The sequence below is a fragment of the Semicossyphus pulcher genome, unplaced genomic scaffold (genome assembly GCF_022749685.1).
Source record: "Semicossyphus pulcher isolate SPU_LCO1_2020_fin unplaced genomic scaffold, fSemPul1.0.p SCAF_5, whole genome shotgun sequence".
NCBI classification, from domain to species: Eukaryota; Metazoa; Chordata; class Actinopteri; order Labriformes; family Labridae; genus Semicossyphus; species Semicossyphus pulcher.
In genome coordinates, this window is record NW_027211726.1 from 17306820 (window position 1) to 17319810 (window position 12991).

Below are 12991 nucleotides of genomic sequence, written 5' to 3' on the forward strand. Positions count from 1 at the left end.
CGTTCTGTTTTCTGTGGTGCATTCTGGGAAACCGAGTACATGAGAAGCGCACTGCAGTAGAGCGGCTGCATGGTTTGATATCATACTTGAATTTAGTGACAGTTCATTACCTACTCAGTGGTTAGTCTTTAGAAAATATAAAAAATGTCAAAAACAAGGAAATAATAATACAATAAAAGAACACATATGCCTTTTGATTTACATTGAAAATTAATCTGATTTAAATTGAACTTTTAAATTACTTATTTATGGATGTGGTGCAGTAATAGGATACTAACGGAACCAATGTGGAGCCTAATTATAATTGATCAAAAAGTAACGTACACTGTAACCCTCACAAACTCATGACTGCAATTCTGAGATGAGCAAAATAACAAGTTATTAATTTAGCGCAAACCAGCAGCTCTGCCACAGATACCCTTTGATGTCATCATACCTTAGATCTTATTGGACAGTAAGAATTACCAACACGACAGTGGGGTATGTTGACATCATTATTGCTGTATCCTGCGCATATCAGAGCTCTAACAAACCGGGTTTCTTGAGTCCGAGAACACATTGATTTACCTATGTCATCCGACAAGGACTCGTCACGAGGTATCGTTTGAGTCAATAAAACTCCTGCTGAATCTGTGAAATAATTGCATCGGTTCTATAAATGAATTCTGCTGGGAGAGAAAACGCTACAATGTGAAATTGGATATTATGAAGCAGCAGGGGGAAGAGCCTACTGAGTGCGCACGGATGGATACCCTCTGGGGTGCGGATATCAAAAGAAGCAGCCCGGTCAGACACACGCCCGGTGAAACAGAGACGTGAGATGACAAGACAGAAGTTAAAAAGAGCTTTTGTTCGACACGGGAGGAGATTTGATTCCGCACTACAGCGACAGATCCAGCTCTGCTCGCCTCCAAGGAGCTGCTCGCCGGACCGGTGCGTTTTACGCACATCTTTTCCCGGAATATCCACCCTGTGAGACGGTAGGTTCTTCGCCTTTATTTATGACAAATGCAGCAATTGTAGTCAGACAAATTAGCGTGTTATAATGTCTAATGGTCCCATGTGAACCTGAGTATAAAAACAGAAATAGCCTCTGATGTCATCTTTTAAATTCCTTAGTAGGCATTTTCATCGTATTGTCTTCCTTTTGGAACTTTGGTAAGTTTAACACGGACATTAAGATAGGTACAATGTTTTCCTTTATATACAAAGTTCATACTTTAATGCTTTTTAATAGTGTTTTTATATCGATTTGGGTTTAAATGCAATACATATTTTTAGCCAAGCCAATTCCTTGCTGCTGTTCATCACTAAGTCCTCTAAAATATTATTTTTTGACAGGTTTTACTTCTTTCTTTCTATGCAATGTATGCATGTTTGTGCGCGGACCGTTTACAGCAGGAGAGAAGTGAGGTGGGGTTGGGGGTGGTGAGGTGCTGCCACCAGACACTGAGGGGATATTAAATCACTGGGCCAGTATAGAGCGCGCAGAAACTGATGGAGTAAGCTAAAGTGTGAGGGATTGCTCCTCACTTTGTCCGCAAGTAAATCTTCACTTTATCAGCCGCTGTCAGGCAGCCGCTTCAGCACAAGATTGAAATAGCCACGCGGTGCAGACCCGCGTTAAGTGTAGTTCGCGGATAAACGGATTTTCCCCTCACTACCTGGACTAAATTGACTCGCGAATCCGAGGGAGAGACAGACAGGCTGCTCATAGTGCCACCACATCCTTATCCCGTCTTTGCTGCCTCGCTGCTGTAATGAAAAAGCTCCAGGACAGTGATGGAAAGGTAGGCTGAATGCTTTCCTGTTCACTGACTCTGGGGTGTCACAGCAAATTGGCACAAATGAATGTTGTTGCTGTAATGAGGCAAAAAGGCACGATCAAAGACTTGTGGAATACTTGATCTGCACAGATATAAATGAAGCTAATTTTCCTGCAGGGCACAGGAAACCTGAAGCCTGTGGAGATCAATCACTAACTATCAGGCAGCGTTGAAGTGTCAGGAAGTCTTTGAAGGCAGGGGAGGAAACTGATTTCCACACAGCAGCATTAGAATTTCAACGGAAGCTATTGAGTTCAGATGTGTACATTTTAAGAATACGTTTCACCTGTAGGAAATTTAGCTCTGAAATTGGGCTGACTCACGGGCAATGGAACCTGCAGCCCTGACTGTATGAATGCACAACTCTTGGAGGACCACACCTGTCTCCATTCTGCTGTGTTCCGACACATCTTGTGCCAGCAGGATCTTCTTTTGCCTATGAAGGACCTCACATGGGAGCATCCCAAAGTGTCCTGTCAGCATCTGCAGGGAAACGCAGATCCCAGCAGCAGCCATCGAGCCGGCTATCACTCCTGAAACGCAACACCAAGTCCGATAGTGCTGCGAAAGCTCAGGAGAAAAGGTTGTGTGTGTGTGCTGATTCCAGTCTGTTTAGTGTGTTGTACACCTTTGCAACGACTATGACAACTGGAGGGTCCACTTCAGTCAGATTTCCCCCTGCATACTGATATGAATCACACTCGTCTGCGGCTGTTATCTGAGTTCATTCCCCTGCAGAACTCTCCGACTTCTCACTTCTCCAGCTGGAACATTGCTGACTGTAAAAGTCCTCCTTTTTTCTATAATGAGTGTAATTATCCGCTTGAATTAATAATTAATAGCAATAAGGTCACTTTTAATGCTGTTTCCTGATAACTGCATGCATTAGTTTTAGTCCTCTGTGGGTAAACATCTTCTTAGAGCATCCTAATTCTGAGCTTATTTCCTCCTTTTTGCAGCCAGTGCAAATATGTCCGCCTGTGCATGTGTGTGTGTTTTTTAAGCATCATTTACAGTATAAGTACTCTGTAAGCTACCCTAGCTTGCAACACATTTGTCACAGTCATTCTTCTGGAAGTCTCATACAGGAGGAGAAAACCAAGGTCACTGCATCATTTGCTGGAAAGTCTGCGCAGGTTGGAAATTGTCTTTACACCTTACATTACATTCACTTACACATTCCTTCAAGGACAACGGCTCAAAGGTTCTACTTCATTCACAATCAGAGGTCTGATGGCTCTGAAATGCTGTTTCATCAGGCTGCTCCCAGTGATAAATACAATTTCATATGCAGCATTTGAAGTGATTACTCCCTCCATGGAGATTATTTGAGAAGCGGGCTGAGTCACTCAACTGTTACTGGAAGCTGTTCGTGTACAGGCCCCAAGACTTCATTTCCCTTTTGCGCTATTTGCAAGAAAACTTCTTCCATTTACTGCGCCTCTTCAGGGAGGAACAAGAGAACAATCAGAAGGAGGTGATCTGGATATTTGACCTTATTCCTCCTTTATACAATTCTTTTTTTAACCAATGCCTTTGAGCTAATGCTTATTAGATCTCAGTCCATTTTTAGACAATGACAGGGTGTGCCTCTATGGTCCTATGCGAATATGTACGCTAGGGAAGCAAAGCTGCTGGTACCAACTGCTTTGCCACACCATGAATAATCAGGTTTAGCAGAACAAAGATGTTACTTCTACAAACAGTGTTTGTTTGGACGATCCGGGCATCCAGAACCCGAGAGAACAGTGGCTCTTTTCACAGCACACCAAGGGAAGGGACCCAGTGGGGGGACCAGCGAAGTTCTCTGTAAAAAGGTTGTGTATCCCTGGAGAATAACAAGAAGAGGAGTGTAGCAGGGAATAGTAAAGCCTTCGTCCTTTATGTGCTTTTCATAATAAAATGATAGACGGCTGGTGTTCTAGTGTTTGCCCTTTAAAGCATTTAAAAGCTTTATAGGTGCATGCAACTTTCACAGTACGCCGAGGTTAGTTTTGACGCATGGCACCCGTAATCGAAAGGGTCATCTAAGGTCACTTTTAATGGTTGCCAGATTTAGAAATCAAGAGTTTTTTTTGTAGGTCTTATGTTGCCTTTTTATGTGTTACATCCCTGCAGCCTTGCTTACAAATTCAACGGGCTGCCTGACAAGACTTTTCTGTCCCTCTTAAGTCACATCCAACTATCTGATTGTAACAGAGTCAACCTTTTGTCCCAACAGCCTCCAGCATCCGTGCACGTTATGGATGGACCCAGCGATGCGTTTTACTTCGTCTGATAATAAACAGCTTGAGTAATTGCCGTGAGTAATTTGACAGCTGTATTTTTTTCAATTAGGCCTGTAGAGTGTCTCATTAGGAAGATACCACAGTGATATTAATAAACATACAGTTGAAGTTCGGGCAGCACGATTATGTAAATTTAAGAATCTGGTATGCTGATTTTCTTTGTTGCAGCGAACTATTTCCTTGAGGATCCGCCAAGACTTCTCTACTTATAATCTGCCAGGGAACTTAAAATCTGCCTCCATATATCACGCACTGATCAGAGCAGCCACGCTATTGTTACAGCCGGCACAATGCACCATTGTTAAGTCGACTATTGTGTGAATCTTTTGAATAGAGGAGGATCTTGTTAGATGCACGGCACGTATCCATTACACTCATTGTCCTGATTATGGCAAATAAGTGCGACTTATTACTCAACATCAATACTTCAATTACAAGTCCGAGTAATTGCACACAGTGTCTGGCGTATTCTCGTCAGGCAAAGTCATTTCAGCGCTGTCAAAAGCCATTGTTGCTCCGCTAATGAAAGGCAATTCACGTAAACGATTAAATGTGGGATCTGGGTGGCCTCTTTCTCGCAGGAGCCAGGTCGCCTCGAGCAGTTTGCCATCCATTATTATTAGAACTTATTTTTGTCAAACGTCCCATATGAAGGCCGGGCAGGGATGCTCTGATTACAAAAGGAGCCAATGCCTCGTGCATTTCATGTCTGATATCAGATATTCCTGACAGCACGCTTCAAAAAGATCATTCCCAAGTGTTCGGCCGCTCTTTCTTTCTCTTCTCTGATAAAATATCTGTGCAATTCCACCCGACGCGTTACCTTTAAAGCTTCAGACTTCACTCTGAGCCAAAACCTACACGAAACCCCAACTGTATTTATTCATTTTCAAATATTGTATTCTCTTTTACACGCTTTTTAGTCAGGATAGGAAAAAAGGGTTAGATGAATTGCCTTTCGCCCCTGGCTCTACTCTACTTTCTTTCGTCCTTTCATCCGTCCTCTGAGTTCATATCCCTGTAGCCTCAAATCTAGGTTGGACCCATTTCCATACAAAGAACCACGCAGGAGCGTCTTTGAAATGTTCGCGAGATGGGAAAATGAACCTAACACAAATTTGCCACATCAGAAATATCAGGTAAATGTCACCGCAAAAGAAGGGCAGTTGATTATTTCTGATCTTCTGGCTGTTGATGTTCCTCCTGCAGATGCGAGGACATGTCTGTGAAGCCATGACATTTTCAGACCTTTGTTTGTGATACACGCGGCTCAGAGTTCACTCAGCTCTGACCTTTTAATGCCTGTTACATGATGGCAGACTCCCCGAGAGAGACGAGGAGGAAACGAGACAGACTAACAGAGGCTCGGCGGTGCTTTGGGGATTGATTGCACGCCTTCTGCCTCTTTGATGACAAACTGCTTTCCCATGAGGCCGGCACAAAAAAACAGTCCGCTTACGTTTATTTCCAATTTCTACACCCAGCAGATCGTATTACTTTTCAATAATATAATAATGATTACATTTATTCCCAATGACATGCTCCAGTTCTGCCACGGGGCTTTTATATAACAGACAGACTTTTTTCTGCGGACCCCTGGCACTGGTAGTCATTAACCTTCTAGTCAGGCAATTTGGGCCAGAAGAGCGCTTTTTTTTCTCTGGGTGGATATGAGATGTATCTGGGACCGGCTCTTCACAAGGTGAAAAAGGCTATTTTCATCGGCCAGGTGATGAATGTGGTGTCTGTGCGGGTGCATCGCCCCTTTTGGCGCTCCCTTCCTCGCTCTCATTCGCTCTCCATTAGTATTTTCCTTCATTCTATCACCCCTCTCGTTCATTTTCCCTTTCAGCTCCCCATCTCATTCTCTGGTCTCGCCACTGTCTGTCACTCTCCTCCTCTCATTTTCGCCCATCTGCTCCCTCTCTCTCTCTCACACAGGATCTATTGTAATTGACTTTATCTCTCTTTCTCCCCCCCCCTTCGTTCCTTCCTCTGTGTCTCCTTGTCTTCCTCTTCACAGCCAATCAGCTGATGCCGGCCTGTGCTGAAGGTGACCTGTTGGCTGGGCCAGGGGCTGCAACACAGGACATGGGTCCTGCCTCTCCTCCCCGCTCGTGTCTTGTGTTGCAGCCAGTGGAGCTGCCTGTCTGCCTCTCTGCCTGTCTGCTGGACTGAACTCCAAAGTGGATCGCACCAGTTGTGGACCTGCTTCTGACTTTACATCTTATTTTCTTCTGCCTGATCATTGTTATTTTAAGTGTAGTTTTTTATAATAAAACATTACCTTAAACATCACTCCTGTTGTATTTGTAGTACTAACCGCAGTGTGCTCAGTGTCCCGGTTAAGATTCAATTCTTGCCTCAGGTCGTGTCTTATGTAGCGTATAGATGCACAAACTCCCCGCTGACATTTGGACTGTGACATTTAAAGTTAGCACCATCAAGGATTATTATTCTTCTCAAACTATAAACACAAGGGAAGCCAAATGGGTTTTTAATGAGCCTTGCCTTGCATCAAATGAAGCAGCACTTTTTGACTTTCCCAGGGAGCAAACATCACCGCAAAGCAATGGCTCCCGACAAGGTCAACAGAGGTGTGCCTGAGGTGCTGGGGAGGCAGGCGTTGGCTGTCTGGGCCCCTTTAAATGCTTCTTCATTCCCCCACCTCGATTCCCCTTTCCCACTGGTCAAAAAACCTGCTAATGCCCGGCTTTTTTGCTTAATGGGAAAGGTTACAATTGGAATTCCGGGTCAAATGACTCTGCACCAGACCCAGGTAATTATCGCCTCGGCTCCAATCGGCAATGATGGGAACACAAAACCTGTGTCGACACGCTAATCTCCGCCCACTTTACGCCACGATGCTATGCTCCGTCTGTAACTTCTGCGACTCCTTGTCATCTCAGCTACCATCTCCGTCCGAGCAGCGCTCGAACATCGTTCCAAATTTGTTGGCGCCGATTTGATAACCAGACCGAATGAGTAATAGACACAATAAAGACCTAACCACCGTAACATCTTCACTGTTTACTAACCCTGTTTCGGGCGCGTTTGTGACGTCAGACGGTTATGCAGCAGAAAAGAGACAGAAAGCAGTAAATTTCACTGGCAATGGGAAAAGAGACACTCTGCATTTATTAGTGGGTCTTCCCGGGTCTGAAAAACCTGCGTCAACGTGCTAATTTTGGTGGGAAAGGGCCTTTGTCTTTGTTCTTTTCCTAATAATAAGATAAGTAACGGGGGAAACCAGGCGCGACCATTCACCTTGCATTTTTGCTCCAACAACTCAGACTTGTGTAGAAATTGCTAAGTGTCTATGGTTGGAAAAATAGAGAGAAGAAGACATTGGGTTGCCTAGAAGTGGCCCTGTGCTTGTTTGTTATGTGTGCTTCTTCGTAATAATGGAGTGTGTGTGTCCTTTAGAGAAAATGAAGCCGTTTTCTGACAGGGGTGTCACTTGATTGGAATGTAAATCCGGGTGCGGGTGCTTGCTGTTTTCAATCTCCACCTACCCGGATTGTTTACCAGAGAGATTGAAAGGAGGCTGTGTGCTGAATGCTGTGAGCTGATATTGGCTGACTGTGTTTACCCCCTTGTTGGTGCAGATGTCTCAGAAGCAATATTATTTATTTACCAGTATATAGCCCAGAGCAGCGCCAGATATTTTCCTGACATACCTCCTGGAGTTTTCCATGACCTGATCTGAAGGTACGCTTAGAGTGGAATAAATATGAAATGGCATGTTATGATTGGTGTTCAACTTTTCTTGGCAGCTGCAAGATTAACCATAACCACTTCAGGGTAATTTGAGTTTGAAGTTAATTCTCTCAGCTTGGATGGGATGCTAAAAAATGTAATTGGAAATGCAAAGGAGGACATTGGTGTCTTTTTGGTTTTGAATATTGAATTAAAGAGTGAATTTGAAATTCTTGAAATAGCTTGTTGGCTTTCTTACCTGAAGGTATATGAGAAGATTAATACCACTCTCATGTCTAGCTACTGCCAGCAGCTGGCTAGCCTAGCTTAGCGAAAAGCATGGAAAGCTGGCTCTGTCCAAAGCTTACAAAATTAGCCAACCAGCACTTGTTAAACACACTAAAGGCTAAATAAAAACAGTATGTCTAGTTTGTTTGAGCTGTACAAAAACTTAATTGTAAAATGACAATTTATGAGGGATTATGTGCTGGACTATTGCTTTCTTCTTCTGGCTGGAGCAGTGATTTCTTCTGTTGCCCAGAGTCAAAGAACAGTTAGCATATAGCTCCCCTTAAAACCACATTATGTTGTTAATACTTTACCACAATATTTTGATTGTACCACTGAGATGTAAAATGTACATTTATAAGCTTTAAGCTTCTGCTATGAATTTCATACTTTTACACAGAGCAAAGCTAGCTGTTTCCCCCTGTTTCTAGCTGTTATTCTAGGCTATGATAGCATTAGCTTTTAACTGTTTCTTCCTGGATCAAGTTATTATGCTAGGCTATGATAGCACTAGCTTTTAACTGTTTCTTCCTGGATTCAGTTATTATGCTTGGCTATGATAGCACTAGCTTTTAACTGTTTCTTCCTGGATCCAGTTATTATGCTAGGCTATGATAGCACTAGCTTTTAACTGTTTCTTCCTGGATCAAGTTATTATGCTAGGCTATGTTAGCACTAGCTTTTAACTGTTTCTTCCTGGATCCAGTTGTTATGCTAAGCTATGATAGCACTAGCTTTTAACTGTTTCTTCCTGGATCCAGTTTTTATGCTAGGCTATGATAGCACTAGCCTTTAACTGTTTCTTGCTGGATCCAGTTGTTATGCTAAGCTATGATAGCACTAGCTTTTAACTGTTTCTTCCTGGATCCAGTTGTTATGCTAGGCTATGATAGGACTAGCTTTTAACTATGTTAAGCTGGCAAGTGTTACCTATTCTTTCAGATTTGACAAACAATCTATTACAAGTTAATCTGTCACCTTTAGAGGTGTGGTTTATAAATAATGTTATATTTGGACAGAACCTGACTAACTAGCTAGCCATATCTCAGTTTCCAGCCTTTATGCTATACGCTAACAAGCTCTTGTAATATCATACATATACATATATACATACACTTCTTTAACACTGAAGAAAGTTAGTGAGGGAATTTCCCAAAAAATTTTATTACTTCTGGCAGGAATGACAATTTGCTTTACCATATATTATACCATAATTCATACCTTGAACCCCATGGTAAAAACAGCCCAATGTTATGAAGAACCTAATTAGCTAAATGAAACATTTGCATCTCACACAGTCTGAGATCTAACAGATTGCTGGGTCTTAACAAGGATTTGCTGTGCTGCATATTTTTCCGTGCCGGTGCACTTGGTGTCTGCAATCAGCAGTTACAGATTGAGGGAGAGAGAACTATCCCTCTTGCTGCTGCGGTTTAAACTCCCTCTGCCCTGACAGCCTAGTTGGTATGGTAATGCACTACAGCAACAATATCAAGTGTAGGAATTTATTCGGAGCACAGTGTGGGAGAGACGAGGAAAGAGACAGGGTCGGGGGTGGGAGGAATCCAAGAGAAAGTCCTCTTGTTACAGGTGTCTTGTCACCGTGTGTTAGATTGAATTTGTATCACATCTCAGGGTTATCAGTTCCTTTGCATTTGCATTTCCGAGCAAATCAACTTTTATTTATTTATGCTGAAGTGTAGGTACAGACAAAGGAGTAAACTAAAGTATGGTTGGATGCTCCAAATCAATTGCAGCATATATAATGTAGTGAAAGACAAAGAGTGAACACCAAGGCCTCGTAAAGTCAAGCCTGCCTGCTGTGATGAAGGATCAGTAATATACATCAGGCTCATTTGCCAGATGGAGTAGTGGCAGCGTAATCAATTCCACAATCTATTCCAGTGGCTGTATATCCATTCACACCTACAAGGTCGTAATGTGTTTTGGTGCCTGTTTTAAAAGGCAACATGGCCGAAGGAGGGTAATAAGATGAGGAAAATGTACTAAAAAGAGGGCGGAAAGTGAATGAGAGAAGTCCTTCACTGGTTATTATAACAATACCTCTGCAATCACTTCACCAAAGCTAGGAACTCACAGTACCTGAGTCCATCCAAGGACCCTGAGCTTTTAGAACAGGCTCCAGATATAAGCTCTCCCAGAGGAGATGACGGAGGAAGTGGCTCTTTTTGAGCAACTTAGATAAGAGCTTCTAAAGAGAGACCGGAAAGAAGAGAGAGAGAGAGAGAAAGAGACAGAAGAGGAAGCTACATATTTAACTGGGGGTTGGTTGGAGATGGTAGGAGAGGGGCGACGAGATTGGCAGCTATGAAAGATAAAGACAGTGAAGAAGAGAGGGAGGGAAAGAGAATGGAGAAACAGAGATAGAGAGTGGCGAGGAAGGAGAGGCAGCAGGCTCAGATAAGTGGTGAAAGGGACGAAGCGAGAGAGGCTGCGGATAGAGAGAGCGAGAGAGAAAGAGACTGGAAGATGATTTATTAAAACTGAGCCAGGCGGCTCTTCAGAGGCAGCTGCCACTTTTCACCGAGTTTCAGACAGGGTGAGTGACAGTGACACATCAGTCAATAGGAACAAAAACTTCACCCGAGTGTCGAGTAAAAATAGTTCCAAACTGTTCTGTAATCTGGAAGTGGAGGTCACTAACATTGTAGATAAACACCAAGGCATTAAAATAGTCTTTAAACAATCCTGTGTCGTGTTTCCCTATTTAGTCCATGTTCTTTGTTCTCCGTGCGTTCGTGTAGTTTTTCAGTGTGGGTCTGTTTACCTGTAGCAGAGCAAACACAGACAAAAAGAAACCATACGCATGCGAGAGAAATCTCCCAGTCACACTGAAATGGAAAAAGCACTTTGAGAGGAAGAATAGATAAAAGACATTTTCACCCACCGCAGCTTCAGCACACAAAACACCCGTCACCAGCATTACAATGTGAGCCTTCTTCAGAGCTGTAGTATTGATTTTACCTTCCTGCAAGGGACAGACAAAATAAAAGCATAATGGAAACAGTTTCTAAAGAATAACTTTAACATGAGCTTTCAAAGAAATATGAAAGGACTCGTAGGGTTTGAAAGAAAGTCTAGTTTCAGGAGCATAAATATACCAAGAGGATTCATAGGAATTATTAGAACACATGTCAAACACATGGTGTCTTATTATAGGGGAGTTATACAACAATTAGTTCCGACCAACTAATCTGATTGGACAAGAGGCATTCCATGAGTGCTGATATAGAGAACAACATCACTGGGACTTTTCACTACGTGTATCACTCCGCCTCAGCCAGGCGTTCTGAATACTGTTAATTAACATTACAGCAGACCTTGTATGTCTACACTGATGAAGCTGTCAGAGTACCTCTGAATCACACAACAGACTTGTTTCACTAGTTGTTGATAAATTAAAACAACAAATAAATGTACATGACAAAAAACGTCAAACGTCGAAGGCTGTCCCAATTCGAAGGCTCTTCAGATGCAGCCAACTAATGCGTCATCCTTTCCCCGGGCCACTCAGGATCCATCGGGTGCATCCTTCACGGCCCAACGTGTATCCCGAGATATATTGTGCGCCAATTCAAACCAGATGGTGGACTTTTACACGGTCGAGGAATAAACTTTTAAATGTAAAAGTTTTTGGTTTCAACTCAACCGAATAGCTAGCGTTATGCATGTTAAAAAAAAAACGAAAGGGCCCTTGATCTTTAAAATTAGTTATGCTAGCTAGTTAGCCCGCTAGCTATCTGGTGCTAGGCGATAGGAGTGGCATTTGGTGACGCAAACAGGAAATCTTCCGTAGAACAGACCGTCACATTTCAGTTTGGCTCTAGTGGTCTATGCTGGCTATGAATGATGCAGCCTCCATAGACCACCTCCTTAGAATGCTGCAGCCTCTGGATTGCGACACAGCTACAGAGTGCAGGAAAATGTTTGGGTTGCTTGGCAACAAAGTTCCAGTTTGAGTTAAGTAGTGGATCTAGTTGAGTTTGTGGATCAGCGGCCTGCAGCCTCATGCCTACGACCGACTCACAGCCATGATGATATTCAGAACATCACGACCTCTTGTGTGATATTGCTCAATTAACAAATGCTAACTGCCACCAACCATTTACAAACCAGCTTCATCCACCAGCAAAATGGGGAAATAGTTTCTTCAAAAGTCCTTTCTAATTAAATATTTATTCAGTTTAATCCGCCTTGTGCACACACCGGGTTTGCTGGGGATTTTTTTTTTTTTACGTTTCTACATGTGTGTGTGTGGGGCTGTCCTTGAAAGGTCTATTGAGCTGATGGAGAGATTCGGATCACAGATTTCCTGTAAACCCGCTGAGCCGTGTCGCACGAACAGGCAGACAGACATTTCGTGACGCCCCTAAAAGCACTTGTAAGCTCTAGGAGTGTGCCTTTGATAATGCTAACGTCAACACATGCTAAGCCTCATCAAGCTGATGGCCTGTAGTTTGAGGGGAGAATTTGTTCGTGATTTTAATGAAATCCCATATTTCATCATTGTTTTGACACCTGAGGTGAAAGCAACTCTGCGCTCCCTTTAGTTATGGGGGACGGATTAAGAAACACAGCGCTTTTCAGGGGATGTCTCCGAGAAGAGAAAATAAATAGACTTGAAATTCATTGCCCAAGCTAAAGCAATTTATGCAGAGTAAATAAAAGTCTACGCTTGTCTTTTGGATGTCATATTCACAGCAGAATGGCACAAACTTAAAGTGAATCAGAGGAAAATGTCCTTTTTCATCTGCTCGTCCGCTGTGCTGGATTTCGTGTCCACTGTTTCTCATCATGTCAAGTCTCTGTGCCAGCTCCAGGGCCGGTGATGTGCAGAGTGTAGAGGAGTGTGTATCTGAATGTGTATGC

The 12991-nt window shown here is 43.0% G+C and overlaps 1 long non-coding RNA gene across 1 annotated transcript; it reads left to right on the plus strand.

Moving 5' to 3' along the window:
* Window positions 1-869: 869 nt before the first annotated feature.
* Window positions 870-6412, plus strand: LOC138608321 (uncharacterized). Its single transcript, XR_011309432.1, has 2 exons — window positions 870-980; window positions 6138-6412. It is a non-coding gene; the product is annotated as an uncharacterized lncRNA (long non-coding RNA).
* The last annotated feature ends 6579 nt before the right edge of the window (window positions 6413-12991 follow it).